The sequence below is a fragment of the Cololabis saira genome, chromosome 3 (genome assembly GCF_033807715.1).
Source record: "Cololabis saira isolate AMF1-May2022 chromosome 3, fColSai1.1, whole genome shotgun sequence".
Lineage (NCBI taxonomy): Eukaryota > Metazoa > Chordata > Actinopteri > Beloniformes > Belonidae > Cololabis > Cololabis saira.
Window position 1 is genome coordinate 54,777,992 of NC_084589.1, and position 25,541 is coordinate 54,803,532.

Sequence of the window (25,541 nt, forward strand, 5' to 3'; positions counted from 1 at the left end):
GTTCTTTTCCACTAGTACCTACTCGGCCCAGTTTGGCGCTTTTCCACTATTGTGGGGTTCCTTTTTTTTTTCAGCTTGTCTGCACATATTAATGGTTGATACCATGCTGGTAAAAACTTAAGGCATATATATGTGCATTATTGCTATATTTAATATATATACATATATACCCATACACATACATAAATATACACATGCAAACCCAGTGAGTTTTTTTTGTTTTTTTTGGGGGGGGGGGGGTGACGACATCCACTGCCAATCCAGGAAGCAGGAACACATGGAGGCCTCACGTCAAGCACTGGAAATCTGCAACAAAAAACCACAAACAAAACACAGAACCGACACGGAGCCGACCAAAACACGAACAGCAATCGACACAAATCTCGAGATCCGAACACAGTCTGAGCCAAGCTAGGCTAGGCTAGGCTAAGCTACCGCTAACTAACCCCAAAAACTACAGAGCAAGCATGCAGGTGAACAAGCCAGTGTGTTTGTCTATGTGTGTGTGTGCGTGTGTGTATGTGTGTGTGTGTGTGTGTGTGTGTGTGTGTGTGTGTGTGTGTGTGTGTGTGTGTGTGTGTGTGTGTGTGTGTGTGTGTGTGTGTGTGTATGTGTGTGTGTGTGTGTGTGTGTGTGTGTGTGTGTGTGTGTGTGTGTGTACATGTCTGTGTTGATAAAGATAGAGCCAGATATCAAGTTTATCTGGCTGTTGTCTTGACAACCCTGCTCTACACCTGTGAAGCGTGGACCCTGTATAGCCGCCACCTCAGGATGCTTGAGGCTTTCCACATCAGGTGCTTACAATGCATCCTGGGGATATCCTGGAAGGACAGAGTCCCCCACACCGAGATACTCTGCAAGACCAACTGCATCAGTGTGGAGGCTACAGTCACGCAGCACCAACTCCGCTGGCTAGGCCACGTCATACGAATGCCAGAAGAGCGCCTTCCACGTAAGGTGCTCTATGGCCAGCTCCATCATGGACGTCGTTTGGCAGGAGGCCCAAAAAAGCGATACAAAGACCAGTTAAAGACTGCCATAAAGAAGTGTGTATGTATATGTATGTGTGGCTATGTGTGTGTGTGTGTGTGTGTGTGTGTGTGTATACGTGTGTGTGTATGTACATGTCTGTGTGGCTATGTGTGTGTGTGGGTGTGTGTGTATATGTCTGAGTGGCTGTATGTGTGTGTGTGTGTGTGTGTGTGTGTGTGTGTGTGTGTGTGTGTGTGTGTGTGTGTGTGTGTGTGTGTGTGTGTGTGTGTGTATATGTCTGTGTGGCTATGTGTGTGTGTGTGTGTGTGTGTGTGTGTGTGTGTGTGTGTGTGTGTGTGTGTGTGTGTGTGTGTGTGTGTGTATGTCTGTGTGGCTATGTGTGTGCATGTGTGTGTATATTTGTGTGTATATGTGTGGCTATGTGTGTGCATGTGTGCATGTATTAATGTATTCTATGTATCTCTATTTTAGAGATCTTGACTCACTTATTTTGGATTTTCTTTGGGGAAACTCGCATCATCGCTTAAGCAAAAAGAAATGACAAACTCATACAAAAAGAGGAGGATTTTCTCCTCCCAACTTTAGACGGCACTGCTGGGCTATTAATATGAAATATGTAAGAGCTGGATTTCCAAATATTAAGACAAGAGATAAACGTAGTGGGTTCCAAATAGAAACTGGTCTGAGTTATTTATTATAAAGCTTCCATTACTAGCTGCCATGCTATCATCACAAACACTAAATTATTGTGGCACAAACACACAGAGCCATCTGGACTTGTTTAAATCCCCTCATGCTCCTTTATGGAATAATAACCAGATTCTGATTGGAGGCAGAACGCTTCATTGGAAGATTTGGCAAAAAAAAGCTGGAATAATCTACATTTTACATTTATTTGATGATGAAACCAAAGCACCTTTTTAGTTTTAACCAACTCGTGGATAAATATAAATTAAAGCTGCAAGCAGCGATGAACGGGCCCTCGCACGTGCAATTTTCACCAATAAAGATCAAGGACTCAAAACTGAGTCCGATGACGCCACCATGACTCTTTATGTCAAACCATTCAAAAGTTACTGCAGAAAGTAGGAACTATCAAATATGGACCAATCAGATGAAGGGTGGGCGCTTATTGGCGTCTAGCGTCACCACGGTAACGCTTTTGACTGAGAAAACTAATGCGTGTAGTCGCAGGATGGAGACGCACATTTTGATGTATAACACATCTGGGTGCACGTTACGGTTCGGGCTGTATTAACTGCTGACTGTATTAACTGCTGAAGGAATGGCATATATTGCGCCAAAATTACACAATTAATTCAAAATGTTCAAAATGGCCAACTTCCTGTTGGGTTTGGGCCATGGCACCAAGAGACTTTTCTTTAAGTTGTGACATGATACAGGTGTGTACCGATTTTCGTGCATGTACGTCAAACCGTATTGTGGGGCTTGAAGCACAAAGTTTTCTAGGGGGCGCTGTTGAGCCATTAGGCCACGCCCATTCATGCAAACCATTAAATATCACATTTTTCACCAGGACTGGCTTGGTGAAAAATTTGGTGACTTTTGGGGCACGTTTAGGGGGAAAAAAGGCCCTCCTTTCGTCGGAAGAAAAACGAGGAACCTTCACACTGTCAGTGCTCGGGCCCTAATTACCAGGTAATACATTCTGGAGATATAGTCAAACGCAAAGTGCTTTATTTAAATGGTTGGGAATCCCGCTTACCTCACCCGCGGGAAGCCCGATTGAAGAGCTGCTGATCGGCTCGACTTCAGGTAGAGTTATAACTCCTAAGATAGGCCCATGTGATCGACTACAGGAACAATTATGTTCCTTGTCCAAGTTCAAGCAACGCTGGGAAAGAGACCGAGCTATGGATGTATCTCTTAGGGATTGGAAGTCACGTTTGAATAACATTAACACAACGTACAAAGAAACGGCCAGCAGATTTATTCAGCTGAAGATAATACGTAGAAGGCATCGAACACCACAACAACTCTATAAATGGAAGTTAATACCAGTTTCCTGCGGGAGGTGCGATGGAAGTGCTGCCTCTATATTACATATACTGTGGACGTGCCCAATGCTTAAGGACTGGTGGAACGATATACACGAGATTATATTTGAATTCCTACACAAAAGGTTCCAAATCTCTGCAAAACTGGCATCTTGGGCTCAACAACAGGAATACAGGACTCACACTTCTCCTTTGAAATGAGATGGATAATCGAATCGTTCATTCGTTCCTTTATTCGTTCCTTCGTTTGTTCGTTCCTTTATTCGTTCGTTCGTTCGTTCGTTCGTTCGTTCGTTCGCTTGTTCCTCCATTCGTTCGGGGCTGTTGGGTCTTCTTGCTCTTTCCTGATCACTTTTCTCAGACATCATTGTCACAGAAAGGTCAGATTTCTACCGTCGGACTCTTTGGGGGACGATGTGTAAAATTCCTGCAGATAAAGATCAGGATCATTATGTGACGTCTCGCGGACGCTGCGTCTGCAACGTCTCTCTCTCCACTGGTCCAATTATTGGTGGTGAAATGTATTCCGTAATAATTGGACCTAAACACTGAAGCTGAAACTGAAACGGTTCAGATTCCAGTTCCTGATCTGCAGAATGAACAAGTTCACGTTCTTTATTTGCAAATATGCTCACAGAAATGAACGCGTTCATTTGAACTCGTTCATGGACAACACTCTGCTCTGGCTGATGATTGTAGTGGAAAAGAAACCGGGCCGAGTTGAGATGAGTAGGTTCTAGTGGAAAACTGCCACAAGAGAGCTGGTTTTGGCCCGGCTTTGAAACATTGTTTTCATAATTCGATTCATTCCTAGAGAGTAAATTGAATAAAGAAGGACCTTTAAACAGTTCTTTTGTGGCCGCTAATCGCAGCTGTGTGAGCGTATAAGAATGTGTCTCGGCCTCTCCGCCTCCACAGGCATGTTTGAGGCTGCTCTTCATCACCCGCCAGCGCCTGGAGGGGTTTGGGAGGTTTGGGAAGGGAAGGGAGGGTTAGGGGGGGAGGAGGGTTAATCACTGCAGGCTCAGCTGCGCCGCTGATTAGAACCAGCTCTCTGCATTACGGATCCATCAACTGTATTTACATGAACTTCCTGCCTTTATTTAGTCAAGAGCTGCGTCTCTGCAGCTCCGTTTGATGTAGCAGCAGCGGAGATGATGAAGGGCCTCCATGTTTAGAGCTCCGAGCTGGAACCGGGGCTGGACCCGGGGCTGGACCCGGGGCTGAAACCGGGGCTGGAACCGGGGCTGGAACCGGGGCTGAAACCGGGGCTGGAACCGGGGCTGGAACCGGGGCTGAAACCGGGGCTGGAACCGGGGCTGAAACCGGGGCTGGACCCGGGGCTGGAACCGGGGCTGAACCCGGGGCTGGAACCGGGGCTGAAACCGGGGCTGGAACCGGGGCTGGAACCGGGGCTGGATCCGGGGCTGGACCCGGGGCTGAAACCGGGGCCAGAACAGCCCAGATGGTTCCTAGGAGCCTGGAGAACGGCCCTGGAGGAGGATTCAAGGTGCTGACGAAGGTCTGGACCGGGGCCGGGGGCCAGAACGGGCCTGGAAGAGGGTTTAGAGAACCTTCTGGTGCTGACGGAGGTCTGGACCGGGTCCAGGATCCAGAACAAACCCACCTGGACCACCAGTCACAGCCGAGCATCTCCCTCACCGTCACTGATGAGTTCAAATGAACGCGTTTATTTGCAAATAAAGAACTTGAACTTTCTGCAGATCACCAATATTCCAGTAACTGAAACATTGGGAATATTGTGTTTCCATGCGTGAGCTAACAGGGTTATCCCTGTATCCATGGTAACAGGGTTAATCATTTATCTGGATCAAACCAGCGACGCACGGAGAACGTCATGATGCAATTTCCGTCATTTCCGCTTCTTCTTCCTGTATCCAAATCCACAACAACAACCAACGAAAGAATCAACAAACCAATCACCCAACCAAGCAACAAACCAACGAACCATATGCATAGGGCAAAAAGAAAAGTATTACCAAGTAATCTACAGCAGTTGTTTGTTTTTTCAAATCCAGAAGATATAGAACATAGAAGGAAATATAATTTCAAACATCAGCATGCAAGGACCACTCTCGAGCAGATGTGTATATCGGTTGTGGGAGTAAAACTGTGGAACTCTCTACAGAATGATTTAAAGGAATGCACAAATTTATTTAGGTTCAAAAAAATGTATAAAGATAAAATATTTAAGTTATATGATCATGAATAGACTGGGACTTAAGCAGTATTATTAATATATGTGGTTGGTTCGATTTAAGTGTATATTTTTGTAAATATTGGTTACATTGACTGTTCTTTTTGTTTTGGTATTTAATAAGGGGCAGGTAAAATAAGACTTGTCTTCATCCTGCTCCTTTTCAGTCATCGGTGTGTAGATTGACCACCATGCACAAAATAAATAAATAAATAAATAAATAAATAAATAAATAAACCAACGAACCAATGAACCAACAAACCAACCAAGAAACGAATTAACCAACGAACCAACCAACGAATGAACCAACCAACCAACCAACCAACCAACCAACCAACCAACCAACCAACCAACGATAGATAGATAGATGCCCCCAACGACCCAAGCCCCCCCTGCTTTAGCCTTCAGGGGGTTGATTTACCTGCCGCAGGGAGACACTGATACTGGACCAGATTTAAAGCTTAATAAAGTGGAAAAGCCACCAGGACAAAAACCAGGACCAACATGATTGGATACAGGGAACAGTTTTAGGATAGGGAGGTTTCACTCCTACTTCTCACCTGGAGCTCCAACCAGGACCTCCTTAACCCTACAAAGACCAAGTTAACCCTGAACACTTCTCACCTATGTGCCGTCTGTTTAGACTTTTCCCCCGGCGATTAAAAGGAGACACAACAACTGTTAATGCAAAGAAGTGAAAACAAAGTGTGTGATTTTAAATCATTTTTCTACACGAGAACGTGGCGTTCTGACAGCTGGAAGAGTTTCTGAGGAAAAGCAGCAGCAGAGACTTTTCCTTGAAACTCGGAGTGGAAACGCGAAGAGACTTAAATGGAAACAGACGGCTCGGTCTCACGGAGCGTCAGACGCAGCCGTGACATCGGCAGCTTTTCATCGCTGCAGCTTTTCATCGCTGCAGCTTTTCATCGCTGCAGGATTCTCCGAGGGTTCAAGGTCTCGGTTCAGGCTCACGCCGAGCAGCTACGGCGGGATTCCCCGTCCTCAAAACATTCAGCGGTTACAGAAACTCACAAAGCTCCTTTAACGAGCAAAACAATGAAAACAATGAAAACATGACCAACAGCCAATGGAGCAGTGGTGTCTACACAACCACGGGGGAGAAACCAGGACCCCTGTCTATAGGTAGTGTAAACTCTAGTGTGTTAGAGTCAGTAGTCATAGTTGCAGCTATAGAACAAGACTATAATAGTTAGTCTCAAATATAGCTTGGTGGTAGATATGCTGCTATAGGCCTATGCTGCAGGGGGCACCGACATGATCCACTGGGCGGTGCCTCTCACCCTTCTTCTCCTCTCCTCTTCCCTTCCTCTCTTCTCAATTTCCATTTTTATTTATTATAAATATCTCATAGCCATCATTTTTGTCCATCGTTCCTGTAGTTTCTTGTGCCGGCCCTCTTCTCTTTTGTGCATGTTTGCAGGCCGGAGCCTCGGGAGCTGCGTGCTGGCCTGTGTTCCCCCCCCCCCCCCCCCATCCCCGGTCATCCCGTTGCTGCTTCCACCTGCCTATGTGGATGTCTGCTGTGTGCTGTTGCCGTCCCTGACCCACCAGTCTCGGCAGGAGGGTCCCCCCTTATGATCCAGGTCCTGGTCCAGGTTTCTTCCTCCTAAAGGGGAGTTTTTCTTGCCACTGTTTGGCTTAAGGTTTTTCTCCCACTAGGGGAGTTTTTACCTGCCATTGTTTATATAATAACTGCTCGGGGGTTTATGTTTATGTTTATGTTCATGTTCTGGATCTCTGGAAAGCGTCTAGAGACAACATCTGTTGTATTAGACGCTATATAAATAAAATTGAATTGAATTGAATTGAATTGAATTGAATTGAATTGAATTGAATTGAATTGAATTGAAAATTGAATTGAATTGAATTGTGATGATGACAATGATGCATCTAACTTTCAGTTAGGTGACCTATGAACTGTCAATCATCCATCAAGCTCCACAATGATCATGTTAACATTAAATCATATAGATTTGTCTGGACATTTCTCTTGTGTGACGGGAGAAGAAACTAAATCAAAGCATCTCTATTATTGTGTCTAAATTCTCAGAGTTTTGCGGGCGGAAGTGTAAGGCACCTGTTGCGGGTGGTAATGGTCAGAAATGCAGCGAGAGCGGGATGAAGAAAACATTCCCTCGCAGGCTCTACTACAAAGACCAAGTTAACCCTACAAAGACCAAGTTAACCCTACAAAGACCAAGTTAACCCTACAAAGACCAGGTAAACCCTACAAAGACCAGGTGGTTACCCGGGGTCGAGGTTAGTTGGTTCCCCAGTTCCTGCCCAGGTGGTGTCTCCTCCAGGTCGTCCGTCAACAGAGCAACACCTTCTCCATCTCTGGTGCCGTCGGCGTGCCGGTAACCATCAAGACGTAGCAGAACCCGGGTGGTCCAGGTATCTGACGTCCAGTCAGTCCCTTGTGAACGAGGAGGACCAGCGTCCAACACAGACACGGGACCCAATAACCTCCAGAAACTGAACCAGGACCAGTTTTCTGGATCTATACCGCCCCTTTAAAACACTAACATGTGTTCACCAGCTCTGGGAAAAAGAAAATACATTCTTGTTGGAGCCCTCATCAACCTCAGCTGCTTGTCATAACGCTCTGTTCGTACAGCGAGGACACCCAGGCCGACCCCCCCCCTCGGTTACCCCTACGGTTCCCTCCCAGGCCGGACCCCCCCACCCCCCTCGGTTACGTGGATACGGTCCCTCCCAGGAGGGTTACAGATTGCCGTGTTTGAAAGGCAGATGTTTGCGCTGTACTTTATCTAAACACTGATCGTATGGAGCCATATGTGCGGAGCAGCGCTGATAGGAAACAGCCTCGTCTCTGGTTTCATGGTTTCATGGGTTCGGGGCCTCAACACCCCCGCGAACCCCCCAACAAACCCCCACCAAGACCTGCAGTCCTGCCATCAACCGCAATTAAACATCATATATGAGCTGGAGTTCGTAAACTTAGTGCAAACAGATGTGTTTACTGATGTTTGCTATACATGTGCAGGCAGGAACGGAGTTCAAACACGATGACATCACAATGCCGGTGAAGGTATGTCACAAACAGGAAAGGCCTGGAGTGGGTCAGCTGAGAGCCGGTCCAGGTTTGAGGGGGGTTTGGGGGGGCGAGACCAGCTGGATCAAAGCAAGAATTTAGATCTGGGGGAATAAATTCACTTCACGCTTTAAGTCTGATCTGAAATGACTGTTAACATAAAAGCTAATGACCCTTCACTCTGCAGCTCAGACAAACTTCACACAATCTAAGAAACGTGGATTGATTTCAGGCACAAAGAAGATTCTTGTCAGTGTTTGACACTTCCCCCCCAGTTTGTAACTTTCAGTTTCTGTCTTGCCCCGCCTGTGTCCCATCTGCCCTGATTGTGTCTGCACCTGTGTCTCGTCATGTCTCGTTATCCCTTCAGTATATCTTGTCTTGTCATTCCTTGGTTCCCTGTCGGTCCGTACTGGTTCTTCCTCCATGTCTCCTCGTCGCTTTTTCCTGTTCCTGTTTTTTGTATTTATCCTGCTCCGCAGCGCTTTGCTTTTGCCCTTTTGGATTAAAACCTTTTGTTTTTTGAGAACTCCTGCCTCCAGCCTCCCTCTGTCTCCTGCACTTGGGTCCTAGAAAACCAAACCATGACAATTCTGGGTTCACTGGGACCGTCTCCCCTCCGGTTCCGACGGTAAAAACCAGTCCGTTAATCTGTTACGGGTCCACGCTCTGGTTTTCGTGGACTAACGGGGGAGGGACCAACATGAGAAGGACTAACAGGGAAGGACTTGCAGGTGATGGACTAATAATAATAATAATAATAATAATTAAAGCTGCAAGCGGCAATGAACGGGCCCTCGCCGACTTCCTGTTGGGTTTGGGCCATGGCACCAAGAGACTTTTCTTTAAGTTGTGCCATGATACAGGTGTGTACCGATTTTCGTGCATGTACGTCAACCCGTATTGTGGGGCTTGAGGCACAAAGTTTTCTAGGGGGCGCTGTTGAGCCATTAGGCCACGCCTTTCCTCCTTACCCTCTCCTTGTACTGTAGGCACAAAGCCTTTTGGGGCTTGCCGATGATTCTGCTAGCCATTGACACAATCCTAGACAGTTTGTTCAAGAATTTACAGTTTAGGGAACCAAACCAGGCAGAAATGTGAAATGTCAGGACACTCTCAATCATGGTTTTATACACAAGTTCTAGTACCTGCTGACTAACACTAAAGCTGTTCAGCTTTCTGAGTAAATAGAGTCACTGGGAACGTATATATCTTGTAAATATACTCTGTGTTTCCAGAGAAGCTCATCCAGTTCTCCACAGTTTCTATTAGTTGGCCGTCCAGAGAGACTGGCAGTGTAATAATGTTTAGTTTAAACATGATTATTTCCTTTGTCTTGCCTACATTAATTTCCAGCTGGCTAGTGTGACACCATCCTTCAAGTGCCACAGTGTGAGCAAGATAGGCATCTACGCCATATGGATCTGATGTAAGAAACAGGGCAACCAGGGCCATATCATCTGCATACTTAATTAGTTTAAAACATTGCTCGTTGATCATGAATTAATTAGTAAAAAGTGAGAATAACACAGGGGACAGTACTGATGTGTTTGCCCTGGCACAAACCTTTGGTGGGCGACAGGAAAGGAAGTCCCTAAACCACCAAATTAGGCTGGGATGAACCTTGAGATCAGCAGCCGTGAATCCCTATGAATAGGGATCTATAGGACCCAAACATATCCTTTAGGGTGCATAAGATGTTGTGTGGCTGCATTAAGCATGGTCAGTAATGCTAACAGGGAAAGGACTTGCAGGGGATGGACTAACGGGGGGAGGACTTGCAGGGGGAGGACTTGCAGGGGGAGGACTAACGGGGGGGAGGACTTGCAGGGGGAGGACTTGCAGGGGGGCGGACTAACGGGGGGAGGACTTGCAGGGGGAGGACTTGCAAGGGGAGGACTTGCAGGGGGAGGACTAACGGGGGCAGGACTTGCAGGGGGAGGACTTGCAAGGGGAGGACTTGCAGGGAGAGGACTTGCAATGGGAGGACTTGCAGGGGGAGGACTTGCAGGGGGAGGACTTGCAAGGGGAGGACTTTCAAGGGGAGGACTTGCAAGGGGAGGACTTGCAGGGGGAGGACTTGCAGGGGGAGGACTTGCAAGGGGAGGACTTGCAAGGGGAGGACTTGCAGGGGGAGGACTTGCAGGGGGATGACTTGCAGGGGGAGGACTTGCAGGGGGATGACTTGCAGGGGGAGGACTTGCAGGGGGAGGACTAACGGGGGGAGGACTTGCAGGGGGAGGACTTGCAAGGGGAGGACTTGCAAGGGGAGGACTTGCAAGGGGAGGACTTGCAGGGGGAGGACTTGCAGGGGGAGGACTTGCAAGGGGAGGAGTTGCAAGGGGAGGACTTGCAGGGACCAGGACTACCAGGGACTGGGACTAGCAGGGACCAGGACTACCAGGGACTGGGACTAGCAGGGACCAGGACTACCAGGGACTGGGACTAGCAGGGACCAGGACTACCAGGACTAGCAGGGACCAGGACTACCAGGGACCAGGACTACCAGGACTAGCAGGGACCAGGACTACCAGGGACCAGGACCACCAGGGACCGGGACGTCCGGCTGACGGATGTATTTATCCTTGCAGTGTTTAAAACAGAACTACTGTTCATGGATACAGTTACAGCTAGATCGTTAACTAAAGTGGAAATGTTTGACAGTCTGTTAGAGTTCCAACCACCCAGGACCTGGTCCTGGTCCAAAGCCCAGCGCTGGTCCTGCTCACCGCAGAAACCGGGTCCTGGACCTGGACCAGCTGCTGCTCAAACAACGACCAATGTGCCGACAGAGATATAAACACGATGCTTTAACCGTAGTCGAGATCTAACTGACATTTATTTCTCTTGACCTGAAGAAAAAAATCTCTTGTTTGCCCAAATGATTAAACTGTCAACTCTAACGAGTTCAGTGTGTTGTTTTAAACATTTATCTAATTATCCTCCCGCGTAAAAACAACCGTCTTCACCACCAGCTGGAATCACAGACGTGATGTGAACAGAAAATTTTATTGGAGTTTCGGTAACATTTCAGGTGCAGAACTAAATAAATCTAAAGACGGCCAGACCTGCAGGTCCTCTACAGACCACTAGGGTCCAGATCCAGACCTGCAGGTCCTCTACAGACCACTAGGGTCCAGATCCAGACCTGCAGGTCCTCTACAGACCACTAGGGTCCAGATCCAGACCTGCAGGTCCTCTACCCTCCAAGTTTGAAGTAAAGAAGGATAAAATGTAGAGACTGGAGGAGCCGGTGTCTGGTCTGCGTGATAAGGAGGGAGGAACCATGTCTGATTTGTTTAGTCTGGTGTCGTGACTTAGATCCCGGGGGACGGAACAACAACTTATGAATTAGACCGCGGCTCCGACGGGCTTCATAACTCATGGAGTTATGCGGCACGTCCCCCTGAATGGTTTTACTCCCGGCGTGTCGCCGTGCAGCTTCCCGTCAGCTCGTCCTCCTGATCCAGACGTGATCGTGGAGGCTGAAACAGCAGAAAACGAGGAGCAGCCAGCAGGGAAAACATCACAATTATCCGCAGGAAGAGCCTCATTACGGAACATCCTCCGCAGGAGTGGACCAGATTAATGTACTTAAAAGGCCTGAGAAGGAGCACGGCTGCTCGCACGTGGGCTCCTGAGGGCCACGGCAGACGTGCAGGCGTTGCTACGGCAACGGCAGAGCACCGAGACTGGCTGGGAGGTGGGAGGAGAAAGCAGTGGCCCCGCCCCCTTACCTGCCGCGGGTTCCACGTCCGGCTCAGCAGCACTTCAGCGGGTCGACAGCTGGACTCCCACGATCCTGGAAGACAAAACGCAGGAAGTCGTGAACGTCAACAGCTAAATCAGAGCCGAGGTTCAAAACAGCGAGACGCAAACGCGAGCAGCTGGACGTTTCTGCACCCGGACGTTCCTGCATCCAAACGTTCCTGCATCCTGATGTTCCTGCATCCACACGTTCCTGCATCCACACGTTCCTGCATCCAAACGTTCCTGCATCCACACATTCCTGCATCCAAACGTTCCTGCATCCACACGTTCCTGCATCCAAACGTTCCTGCATCCAGACGTTCCTTCACCCAGACGTTCCTGCATCCAGATGTTCCTGCAGCAAGAAATGTCTGCACCCGGACGTTCCTGCATCCAAACGTTCCTGCATCCTGATGTTCCTGCATCCACACGTTCCTGCATCCACACGTTCCTGCATCCAAACGTTCCTGCATCCACACATTCCTGCATCCAAACGTTCCTGCATCCAAACATTCCTGCATCCAAACGTTCCTGCATCCAAACGTTCCTGCATCCACACGTTCCTGCATCCAAACGTTCCTGCATCCAGACGTTCCTTCACCCAGACGTTCCTGCATCCAGATGTTCCTGCAGCAAGAAATGTCTGCACCCGGACGTTCCTGCAGCCGAACATTTCAGCACCAGGACGTTCCTGCAGCCGAACATTTCAGCACCAGGATGTTCCTGCATACAGACGTTTTTTCAGCACAACGTTTCAGCGTTTCATGCTGATGTTTACAGGGATTTCAACCCTTTAATCCCAGAAACACTAGACTAAATAAACCACATCTTTCCACTCACAGGTTTGTAATGACCTTTATTTCTCTGTGAACACAGTCGGTAATAGCAGCTTTATTTTATTAGTGGGTCTGCGGTCGACCCGGACTCGTCTCCGTCAGGATGGATTCCAGCTCCTCCACAAAAATCTGACTCAGCGCCAGCAGACTTTGTGAAGTTCTCGTAAACTTTGCACACTAATTATACACAAAGCTCTTCAGATAAACGGGTCGGCTAGGCGGGTCGGCACAGGACTTGCTCAGCTGTTACTGACTCAGAGGTCCCGGGTCCGCCAGGACACCTGCCAGGAAACACTTCAGACCTTCAGACATCTGGAGCTCCCAGACGGGTCTCAGTAAAACCAGAAGAAACCAGCACTGGACCAGGACCTGGATCAGAACCAGAACCTGGACCAGAACCTGGATCAGGACCAGGACCTGGATCAGGACCTGGATCAGGAACAGAACCTCCAGTCTTCCGGGGGATCCAGGGTGACCCCCCCCAGATCTAGACCTGCATACGGGGGGATGAGACCAAAGTACCAGGACACGCCGGAACCAGAACCTCTCTCAGATAATACCCATAATGCCCCTCATCTGCTAGCAGTTAGCCTGATTAGCTGCTAATCCTCCTCCGGTACCACATCCTGACCAGTTCAAAGCTCCTGGTTTCTGTTTGGGGATTAAAATACTGAAACAACAAAGAGAAAATTCTTCTCAAATCTTCTCTTTTTTGTATATTTGAGCTGCAGGTTTGATCGGTTGGAGTAATCTGTCTAGATTGGTAGGTGTAATCTGTTTTCATTTTTGCGTGCGTCCGTGCATTTTTGCGTGCGTGCGTGCGTGTGTTTTGCTTGCGAGCGTGGGTTTTTTTGTGCGTGCGGGCGTCGACGTGTGACAGCAGGAACTACACCTGGTGACAGAAATTTTGAGAAAAAAGTCGAGAAAAAAGTTGAAATTTTGAGAAAAAAGTCAAAATGTCAAAAACGCACGAAAGAACGAACGCACGAAAAAATGCACGCACGAACGAACGCTCTGTCTCTGTCTCTGTCTCCTATCATCCTGGTATGCGTGCGTTTTTGGGTGCGTGCTTTTTTCCGTGCCTGCATTTTTTCGTGCGTGCGTGTGGGCATGCGTTTTTGCGTGTGTGTGATTTTGCTTGCGAGCGTGCGTTTTTTCGTACATGCGTGCGTGCGGGCGTGGACGTGTGACAGTAGGAACTACACCTGGTGACAGAAATTTTGAGAAAAAAGTTGAAATTTTGATGAAATGGTATGATGTCTCTGTCTCCTATCATCCTGGTATGTTATTAATGCCCCTCATCTGCTAGCGGTTAGCCTGATTAGCTGCTAATCCTCCTCCGGTTCCACATCCTGACCAGTTCAAAGCTCCTGGTTTTTGTTTGGGGATGAAAATACTGATACTGTGGGATTCCCCAGAACCCAGAACCCGGAACCCGGAACCGGATCAGCTGGTCCTGCAGAACCGCAGCAGACAAGTCCTGGTTCTGAAGGGGGGCGGCCAGGACCTGAACAGGTCCTGGTTCTGGTTCTGAAGGGGGGCGGCCAGGACCTGAACAAGTCCTGGTTCTGAAGGGGCGGACCGGATCCCTGCAATATGCATTAGCACTTTACCAACTCTAGCACTTTAACTTTATGGTCCCTTAATTACTGGTTTATCAATGGTAACATGTTTTATTGCTTAATGATTTTTATCTATTTCTGTCGTATCTTTTTTTTTTTTTATTGAGATCAATAGCCAAAGTAACAATGGTACATACATCTTCATAACTATTTAGAAGAAAAAAAACCAATAGAAAGATCACTGCATTCAGTAACCGTAGTGTACCAAGTATCACTAAAAGATTTTTTTTTTTTAACCCCTCCAACATAGAAACATAAAAATAAAATAAATAAATATTTCTGTCGTATCTTTTAATGTTGTGTTTTGTTGGTTTAAATGTCATATCTCGTCTCCTTTGTCTGCTGGTTTTCAGTTCTGTGTCTGGCATTAATTTGCCGCGGGTACGAATGGTGGAAATTACAGTAGCCTCTGGCTACAACCGTGAATATTTACACTTGTGTTTATTAATATGTGCAGTCCCTTTTTAACAAATAAAGTCAAAAGTAAATTGAATTGAATTGAATTGAATCCCTGCTGGTCCTGCTGGTCCCGAGCTACGGGAAACGTAAACGCTGACCAAACAAGGCTGTAGCTGTCACACACACACACACACACACACACACACACACACACACACACACACACACACACCTACAGCTGATCTATGATGCACCGCAGAGGAATGATGTAAATAAACACTGATCCAGGTCTGGTCCTGGTGTGTGTGTGTGTGTGTGTGTGTGTGTGTGTGTGTGTGTGTGTGTGTGTGTGTGTGTGTGTGTGTGTGTGTGTGTGTGTGTGTGTGTGTGTGTGTGTGCCAACGAAGAGTTTTCATTATCAAGAGGTTTATAAACTCTTATAAACTCTTGTCTCCAAAGTTCCAAACGGAGGACATTCCTCCCGGGACGGGACTGTCTCACTGGACCGGGCAGGACTCAAACCCAAGACCTGAACGCAGCGTTGTGGTGTAGAATTGATTTAATTCACCGTAGGAATTGTTACAGATTACTTTAGTAAATCTGTATTTGACCAGGTCTTTGTACGTTTTGACCGTATAGAAACGTAATTCTTACCATTGTAAGAATGAGATGAACCTACTGGATCTACTGCCCTTACTGACTAACAACTGCTGCTTTCTATTATTTTACCTCTTTCTTATCATTTTATTTGTTATTGACTGTTTAATTGTGTCTTGCTACTTTTAATGTTGATGTAAAGTACTTTGAATGACCTTGTGTTGAATTGTGCTGTACAAATAAACTTGCCTTGCCTACTAATCTACTCTAAGCAGATGTGGAGTTCCTCAGGGTTTTATTCTCGGCCCGCTTCTTCTTTCATTATCGCTGTTTCCGCTTGGATCAGTTCTCTGAAAACCTTTATGCAGATGACACATTTATATTCCCCTGAATCATGAACTACTATTAACTACTAGTCAGTTGTGTGAAATAAGACCTGGGAACAGACATTGTGGTGTAGAATTGTTAAATAGGGATTGGTCGTCATGACGTCATCACCTGGCGTAGCCGCCATGTTGGAAGCTAGCTTAGCTGCTCTTCGGCCCGGTGTGTACAGACGTGCTCTCTCTTCGTCGTTCTTCGCTCCCTGGCTTCCTTGTTTAAGGTTCCCGGTAAATTCCAGTTCCTTCACGCCATTTTAACATCTTTTTTTTGCGTTCCTTCTGTTCACTTGGTGCTACTACACTGCTGTTTGTTTACACTCACGAGGCCGCCAACATGGCCGCCGCGTCCCAGAATGCAACTTGGCAACCAAGCCCTATTGGTTTGATTCACCGCACGAATCGACAAAGATTACTTTTGTAATAGTTTCATCTACGTGTCTTTATGTTAAGTAAGGGATAATGTTAAGTAAGGGATAATGTTAAGTAAGGGATAATGTTAAGTAAGGGATAATGTTAAGTAAGGGATAATGTTAAGTAAGGGATAATGTTAAGTAAGGGATAATGTTAAGTAAGGGATAATGTTAAGTAAGGGATAATGTTAAGTAAGGGATAATGTTAAGTAAGGGATAATGACCGACGAGTTGTACATTAAAATAACATAAATATATGGATGACACAAAGTCCATATATTTATGTTAATGTCACTTATACCACGGTCACTTACCAAAAAACATAAATATTAAATCAGTTATTCATGCTTTAATGTGTTTTCAGTGTAAATCATTAGTTTTATAACAAGCCACAACAACAAGCCATAACTCCGTTTCCTTGGTAACGGGGGATATTCTAGTCCGTTTCCTTAGTAACGGGAGATATTCTAGTCCGCTCGGCTATTTTCTTTTGTCTCCTCTTCTGCATCCCAGACATCAAAATGGTTAAATTCACCAAATAAATTAAAATACATTTACAAAAATCCCTCATGTGTCCGTCCTGCGGTAGCCGGCTCTTCTTCTCTGAATCTCTGTTGCCGTGGTTACCACCTGAATCTCCGTTGCCGTGGTTACCACCTGAATCTCCGTTGCCGTGGTTACCACCTGGCAGTTGATCCAGTAATGATATTAAAGTTATCAGGAAATTTGACCCAACTTGTTTTCTACTAGTGTAGATTTCAATTTCAATTTCCACCTGCCAGCCAATCAGAATCCAGTATTCACACAGACCGTGGTATCATTTAAAATAACATCTAAGAGTTTTATCTGAGGATGAAGATGAACCCAGAGTCGGGTCAGATATTTATATCAGAACTAAAAACTGTTTATCCTTGGAAGATAAAACTGGTAACTGGTAGCAACATCAGTGACAGGATTAAATGTGTTTAAGAGTTCCCGGCTTTTGTTTGACACAAACGTTGAGATGAACAGATGAGGAGGAGCTGGAGCTAAACACATCTCACCAACCAGTCTAAACTTGATGACAGATTTTCTCTTTGTCGTCTGAGTATTTTAAAAGTAAACCCCACAGATCTGAGCCGTTTTGGTTCTGAGACCGGTTCCTCAACCTGCTCAACCCGTTGAACCATACGGCGCTAGCGCTCCTGTTGGATTTTGCTTTTGTGACGCAAATAACTCCACTCTCAAAATGGCAGGGAAAAAATGCAAGTCATCCTGACAGGCCGTGGTATAAACTCATTATACCACAGTTAACAACCAATAAGATCATTATACCACAGTTAACAACCAATCAGATCATTATACCACAGTTAACAACCAATCAGATCATTATACCACAGTTAACAACCAATCAGAGCGCAGGATTCCACCTTTCCCTTTTCTAAAGGTATTTTTGTCTCAGAAAGAGCAGGGAGTGAAGGATTATGGGTAGTTGATGTGGCTCTTTGCAGGAACACAGGAACCAATTGTGGCTCTTATTGGTTGGCCAACCCTGTTCTCTCACCTCTGCTATTGTTCTTATCTCTCAAATCGGCCATAGTAACCCCCAATTCTCAAGAAACCTGGTGCCTGGTGACCCCAACTATCTCAACAACCTTCATCCATCTCCAATCTTCCCTTCCTCTCCAAAATCCTAGAAAAAAACTGTTGCATCTCAGGTTCATAATCACCTCTCTCTCAATAATCTCTATGAACTATTCCGATTTGGATTTCGTCCGTCTCACAGCACTGGAAAAGCTCTAGTCAAGATCACCAACGACCTCCTCACGGCTGCCGACACTGGACTCATTACCTTCCTCATCCTCCTCCTCCTCAATTCAATTCACTTTATTTGTTAGACAGGGACTGTACATATTAATGAACACAAGTGTAAATATTCACGGTTGTAGCCAATAATTTCCACCATTTGTCCCCGCGACAACTTAATGCCAGACACAGAATCGTACATCAGCAGACAAAGGAGACAAGATATGACATTCATACCAACAAAAACACAACATTAAAAGATAAAATAGATAAAAATCATTAAGCAATAAAACAAGTTGCAATTGATAAACCAGTAGGTGACCGTAAAGTTAAAGTGTTAAGTGCTAGAGTTTGTAAAGTGCCGATGCAGATTCCACATCGCCCCATTGCTTCTTAAAGTGCTTTAATTGTCAGATCTATAAAGTGCTAATGCTTATTGCACATTGACGGGTCACGACAGAGAGAGAAAAGGTTGTGTAATGTTCACACCTTTGGTTTTCCTTCAGCCATATTTTAAGTTTTGCTTTAAATGAGGGTAAAGTGGTGCTGTCTCTAATAGTGGTAGGAAGACTATTCCAATATTCCCCCCCAAGATGGACAGAACATTCCTGCCCAACGCAGGACCTGAGCGCGGCCTTTGACACAATCTCCCCTACCGTCCTCATTGATGGATTAGCCGCCGTTGGACGATCCGACACGACCCTGGACTGGTTTAAACCATCATCATAATCCTTTATTTAACTCACCACCATGGTCACATGGTACGGAGCACAAGTTTACAAACGATTGTACATTTATAGCAAGTGGCGGGCTGTACATGTTCAATTAGAAAACTTTGTGCCTCAAGCCCCACAATACGGTTTGACGTACATGCACGAAAATCGGTACACACCTGTATCATGTCACAACTTAAAGAAAAGTCTCTTGGCGCCATGGCCCAAACCCAACAGGATGTCGGCCATTTTGAACATTATGAATTAATGGCGTAATTTTGGAGCAATTTATGCCATTCCTTCGGCAATTAATACGGCCCGAACCGTAACGTGCACCCAGGTGTGTTATACATCAAAATGTGTCAACACGCATTACTTTTCTCTTTCAAAAGCGTTACCGTGGTGACGATAGACGCCAAAAAGCGCGCCCCCCTTGATCAGATGTGTCCATATTTGATAGTTCCTACTTTCTGTCATAACTTTTGAATGGTTTGATATAAAGAGTCATGGGTGGTGTCATCGGACTTAGTTTTGAGTCCTTGACCTTTATTGGTGGAAATTGCACGTGCAAGGGCCCGTTCATCGCTGCATGCAGCTTTAATTATTATTATTATTACATCTATCCATCCACCCACCCACCTATCCCTCATCCCTCCATCCAATTCTACATCCATTCATCCATCCCTCCCTCCGTCCAGACTGCAGGGCTCCAGTGTAATCAGATTACCCCCCAGCTGGTCCAGGAATACCGAGGAGTTCTGTCATCTGTCAGATCAGATCTGACACATGACAGAACATTCCTGGAGACACCGGGACCAGACCAAGCTCCTCGTCTGGTTCCTCCGGTTCCCCCCCGAGTCCAGACCCTGGAGGACCTGAGGGGGGAACCAGACCCAGACCCAGACCCAGGACCAGATCCTCGTTACCCCCAACCCCCTCGTCCTCATATCCCCCTCGTTCCTGAACAAAGACTCTGATCTTCACTCGGCTGCAGATGTTTCCGGGCCGTTAAACTGTCTCCCCTTCATCTGAAATACCGACCGACGACGGCTTTTACCACCTCAGATAATCCTGATGAACCCGGACCGCGTAAATAACTTCAGACTCGTCTCCGGAACAGACAAAAGACAGGACCCCCCTCAAAAAACCCCCCTAACCCCCCAAACCCCAACCTGCACATGCAAACTGTCAGCAGAGAAACTCAGAATTAAGTCCTTTTTCACTTCTTTCAAGCCTCACTGTTGTTTTACTGAAGAATTAAAAAAGGTCACACTTTGGGTACTTTTATTTTGAAAGTCTGCATACTTTTGGCTGCTGTTATCTTATAGATTCTTTTTAAAGGAAAGTGTACATAAGTCTTAAGTATGAACAGTTAAAGTTATTCCAGATGTTCATCACCACCCGAGCACAGTTTAAAATGCTTTAACGCATAAATTAATTAAGAAAAAAGTCGAAATGTCGAGATTAATGTTGAAATATAATTTCAAGAATAAAGTCGAAATTCCGTGAATAAAGTCGGAATTTCGCCTTTTTTCTCAACATTTCAACTTTATTCCAGAAATGTTTAACTTTTTTCTCCAAAACATGCAAACTGTCAGCAGAGAAACTCAGAATTAAGTCAATTTTCACTTCTTTAAACCTCCCTGTTGTTTACTGAAGAATTAAAAAAAGGTCACACTTTGGGTACTTTTATTTTGAAAGTCTGCTGTTATCTTATATATTTTTTTAAAGAAAAATGTACTGAAGTCCAAGTTTGAACATTTAAAGTTATTCCAGATGTTCATCACCACCCGGGCGACTATAACCTGAGATATGATTCTACTTTCAGCTTTTCAAGCATGGAAGTTGTTTAAAGTCCTGCTTTAACGCATAAATGACCCTAGAGAATAAAAGACAGATGGATTTGGTCCTACATTGTTCAAATCAAATCAAATCAAATCAAATCAAATGCATATTAATGAACACTACATGAAGCAGTGTAAATATACACCGGGTTTTAGCAGAAATGCTCGTTTCCACCACAGAAAACATAAAAACAATTCAGTCAAACAAGGAAACAAACATAAAACATAAATAGCAGCAAAAATAGATTCACCAGCATTTAAAAGCAGTATGGATTGTACCTAAAGTGACTTTTATTTTGAAAGTCTGCATACTTTTGGCTGCTGTTATCTTATAGATTTTTTTTTAAAGGAAAATGTACTTGCATATTAATGAACACTACATGAAGAAGTGTAAAAAATACACCGGGTTTTAGCAGAAATGCTCGTTTCCACCGCAAAAAAACATAAAAACAATTCATTCAAACAATAGAATCAAACAAGGGAACAAACATAAAACATTTATAGCAGCTAAATAGATTTAAAAGCAGTATGGATTGTATCTAAAGTGACTTGAGCAAAAAATGCACATTACAAGCAAAGCTAAAATCCAACACCTGTATCTGAGCACCAGAACTTACAGATGCAGCTCCACGTCCGTCCGTCCGTCCGTCCTTCTTGCTGCTGCCAGCCGAGTCCCGGAGGCCCTGGAGGAAGGATCCGGCTCCGTCCTCCGGGCCCCTCCCTCCCTCCCTCCATCCCTCCATCCCTCCTCCCTCCCTCCCTCTATCCATCCTCCCATCCTCCCCCCTGCAGCAACATCTGCAACACAAACACCACCAGCTGATCAGAATCTGCTCACGCAGAAGTCTGTCCTGCAGAGACAAACATCTGTAAACTCTTAGTTTCCGTTCGGACCTGCAGACCAGACTCTGAAAGCAAGAAAAAAAAACACTTTATATATGTTAAAGACAGAAAAAAAACCTTTATATATGTTAAAGACAGAAAACAAAACACTTTATATATGTTAAAGACAGAAAAAAACACTTTATATATGTTAAAGACAGAAAAAAACACTTTATATATGTTAAAGACAGAAAAAAAACACTTTATATATGTTAAAGACAGAAAAAACACTTTATATATGTTAAAGACAGAAATAAAACACTTTATATATGTTAAAGACAGAAAAAATACACTTTATATATGTTAAAGACAGAAAAAAACACTTTAGACCAGACCAGACTCTGACCAGAGAAATGCTGCTGGAGGACCATACTTGTAATTATTACTTCAATGTTCAAAGCTTATGTTAATTAACATCTTTCAGCATCAACATCTCTCTCCATTGGCTACCTGTAAAATTCAGAATCCAATTTAAAATTTTATTACTTGCATATAAAGCCCAAAACGGCTTAGCTCCGCAGTATTTACAAGACCTGATAGAGCCTTATGTTCCTGGCAGAGCTCTCCGCTCCCAGGGTGCAGGTTTACTCGTAGTTCCTAGAGTATCTACATGTAGATTTGGAGGGCGGGCGTTCTGCTATCAGACACCATTACTTTGGAACCAACTTCCAATCTGGGTTAAGGAGGCTGACACCACCTCCACCTTTAAAACTAAACTTAAAACCTTTCTGTTTAGTAAAGCCTATAGTTAGTGTTTAGTAAACCTCTAGCTGGTGTTGGTAAATCTCTAGGTAGTGTAAACTCTAGTGTGTTAGAGTCAGTAGTCATAGTCGCAGCTATAGAACAAGACTATAATAGTTAGTCTCAAATATAGCTTGGTGGTAGATATGCTGCTATAGGCCTGTGCTGCAGGGGGGACCGACATGATCCAAAACGTACGAAAAAACGTACGAAAAAACGTACGAAAAAACGTACGAAAAAACGTACGAAAAAACGTACGAAAAAAAATGCACGAAAAAACGTATGAAAAATGTACGAAAAAACATACGAAAAAATTTACGAAAAAAAGTACGAAAAAACGTACGAAAAAACCCACGAAAAAACGTACGAAAAAACGTACGAAAAAACGTACGAAAAAACCCACGAAAAAACGCACGAAAAAACGCACGAAAGAATGTACGAAAAAACATACGAAAAAACGTACGAAAAAACGTACAAAAAAACGCATGAAAAAACGTACGGAAAAACCCACGAAAAAAATTACGAAAAAACGTATGAAAAAACGTACAGAAAAACCCACGAAAAAACGTACGAAAAAACGTACGGAAAAACCCACGAAAAAACGCACGAAAAAAAGTATGAAAAAACGTACGAGAAAACGCACGAAAAAACGCACGAAAAAACGAAAAATCTGGGTTAAGGAGGCTGACACCACCTCCACCTTTAAAACTAAACTTAAAACCTTTCTGTTTAGTAAAGCCTATAGTTAGTGTTTAGTAAACCTCTAGCTGGTGTTGGTAAATCTCTAGGTAGTGTAAACTCTAGTGTGTTAGAGTCAGTAGTCATAGTTGCAGCTATAGAACAAGACTATAATAGTTAGTCTCAAATATAGCTTGGTGGTAGATATGCTGCTATAGGCCTATGCTGCAGGGGGGCACCGACATGATCCGCTGGGCGGTGCCTCTCACTCTTCTTCTCTTCTCCTCTTCCCTTCCTCTCTTCTCCATTTCCATTTTAATTTATTATAAATATCTCATAGCTATCATTTTTGTCCATCGTTCCTGTAGTTTCTTCTGCTGGCCCCCCATTTTTCTCTTTTGTGCATGTTTGCAGGCCGGAGCCTCAGGAGCTGCGTGCAGTTATTACAGCAGTTATTACATAAACAATGGCAGGTAAAAACTCCCATAGTGGGAGAAAAACCTTAAGCCAAACAGTGGTTAGAAAAACTCCCCTTTAGGAGGGAAGAAATGCCAAATCCGCTTGGCCATCTTTATCTGTACGCAGACGTTTGCATTGGTTGATTCTTTATAAAACCCTTCTGGGATTGGTCCCTGCTCACCTATGTTCATATCACTATAGAAGCCAAAGCTATTACGGCCTGCGCTCCCATGATGCTTTGCACTTCATTGTTCCACGTGTTGCACTGATCTGGAAAAATAACTTTTAAATTCCCCCTTTGCTTGGAACTCCTTTCAGAAAGACTTTAAACTGACGGACCTGATATCTTTGATGACTTTGGTTCGATCCTGAAGGACTAGAGCATGAAAGCATTAATGTCTCTGTACGTGTAAAACATTTATTCAGTCAATTTTAATTTTGCAAAAAAGAGCCATAAGAATAAATCAGTAGAAAACGATATAGAGATCCAACGAATCCATTATTCCTTCAGTTACAATTGTTGAAATTTCATGAATTAGTAGACTATAGTATTCTGCAAATTATGTTTAAAGCTCATAAGAAAACTTCACCAATCAACATTCAGAAAAGATTTGAAAAAAGAGAAAGCAAGTATAACTTAAAAGGAACAGAGATTAAAAAAAAACAAGATTCAGGACTAAATTGATGGAACGTTGTGTTTCTGTGAAAGAATCAGTTTATGGAACAATCTGAATAAAGAAAACAAAGAATCCAAATCAAACATTACATTCAAAAGAACAATTAAAGCCTGTATGTTAAGGAAATATAATGAAATATGTTAGTTAAGTTTGATTGACATACTCATAGAGGGCGGTTATTTTTTTTTTAATTTTTTTTTTTATTTACTTAGTTGTTTTTAAAAAAAAAATCTTTCTGCTCCCTTTTCATTCACAATTTATGAACATTTGTATTTGTATTTGTATTGAATTGTTTGTTTTATTTTTTTGAATGAAATAAAAAATAAAATTAAAAAATTAAAATTAAAACCTGATGGTAGTTCTGTCTTCCTAAACATCTTTATATGATTGATGTGATGATGTTAACTGGCTGGGACCTCTTGCATCTGCACTTTATAAGACGTGGTTTTATCATTTTACTGCTACTTTGTTCCTCTGTTATTGTTTTGTATTCTGTCTTTTAACCTTGTGATTTTATTATTTTGACGTGCTGCTGCTTCTTGTCCAGGTCGCCCTTGTGGAAGATCAATGATCCCAACGGGCTATTACCTGGTTAAATAAAGGTTAAATTAAAAAAATAAAAAATAAAAAAGAGGAGTACCACAAGGCTCTGCGTGAGGACCTCTGCTTCTTTAATCCAACACGCTTCCACTCGTTTTGTGTTAATACAGTTTATATGCAGATGACACTCTGGCCTATGTTCCCAATCTGTGTTCAAGATCTTTGAGAGAAAAAAAGAAAAGGGGGAAAGAAAATGGGCACCATGTGATCCAGACCAGGGATGAGAAGGATCCTCCAGACGTTTAACAGCCGTCTAGAGTCCAGGTTCTGTGATGGTCCGGGGTCGAACCAGGGTCCGTGGAAAAGCTCATTTCCTCTTCTGTGATGACGGTTTTTCCTCCAGAAACAGATCTGAGAGCAGCACGAACAAGAACAAGAACAAGAACAAGAACACGTTACAGGGAACTTTCAAAAACCACGTCCTGGCCGGACTGCAGTCCCGTCCACAACCCTGGACCATCGTATACATGAATATGTTTCCAGTTCTTATAAACCCTGGAGCAGTTACAGGCAACACGTACATCTTTCCCAGGGAAGTATCAAAACCTCATTATTATGAAACTAAACTTTGTACTTTCCAGAAATAAAGTAGGTTTTGTGTAAATGCTGATGGAAACAATTACTGCTGATACGGTGTAATATTTCCAGAAGGAATCAATCACCGTGATTTGTTTCCCAAACGTTATCAACATAATCTGTCAAACTGTGCACTGATCAAAGAACCAATTAGATGAGGAGAGCCGATGGCGTGAGGGACAGGAAGTGATGACGTCAGTAATGACGTCAGTGAGGTCATGGACCTATAGGAGGAAACTCCTTTCCTGCCGCAGTAAATCGGCTTCAAGTCTTTTTGGGTCTGA

The 25,541-nt window shown here is 44.4% G+C and overlaps 1 protein-coding gene across 2 annotated transcripts in view; it reads right to left on the reverse strand.

Moving 5' to 3' along the window:
* The window catches only part of LOC133440526 (collagen alpha-6(VI) chain-like), an 85,708-nt gene extending 64,392 nt beyond the window's left edge, over positions 1-21,316 (reverse strand). For both annotated transcript variants that reach the window (XM_061717802.1, XM_061717801.1), the window contains exons 1-2: positions 21,262-21,316; positions 12,043-12,107 (exon numbers count right to left, since the gene is read on the reverse strand). The gene's annotated coding sequence lies outside the window, so the exon portion shown is untranslated. The remainder of the gene's footprint in view (positions 1-12,042; positions 12,108-21,261) is intronic.
* Between the last annotated feature and the right edge of the window lie 4,225 nt (positions 21,317-25,541).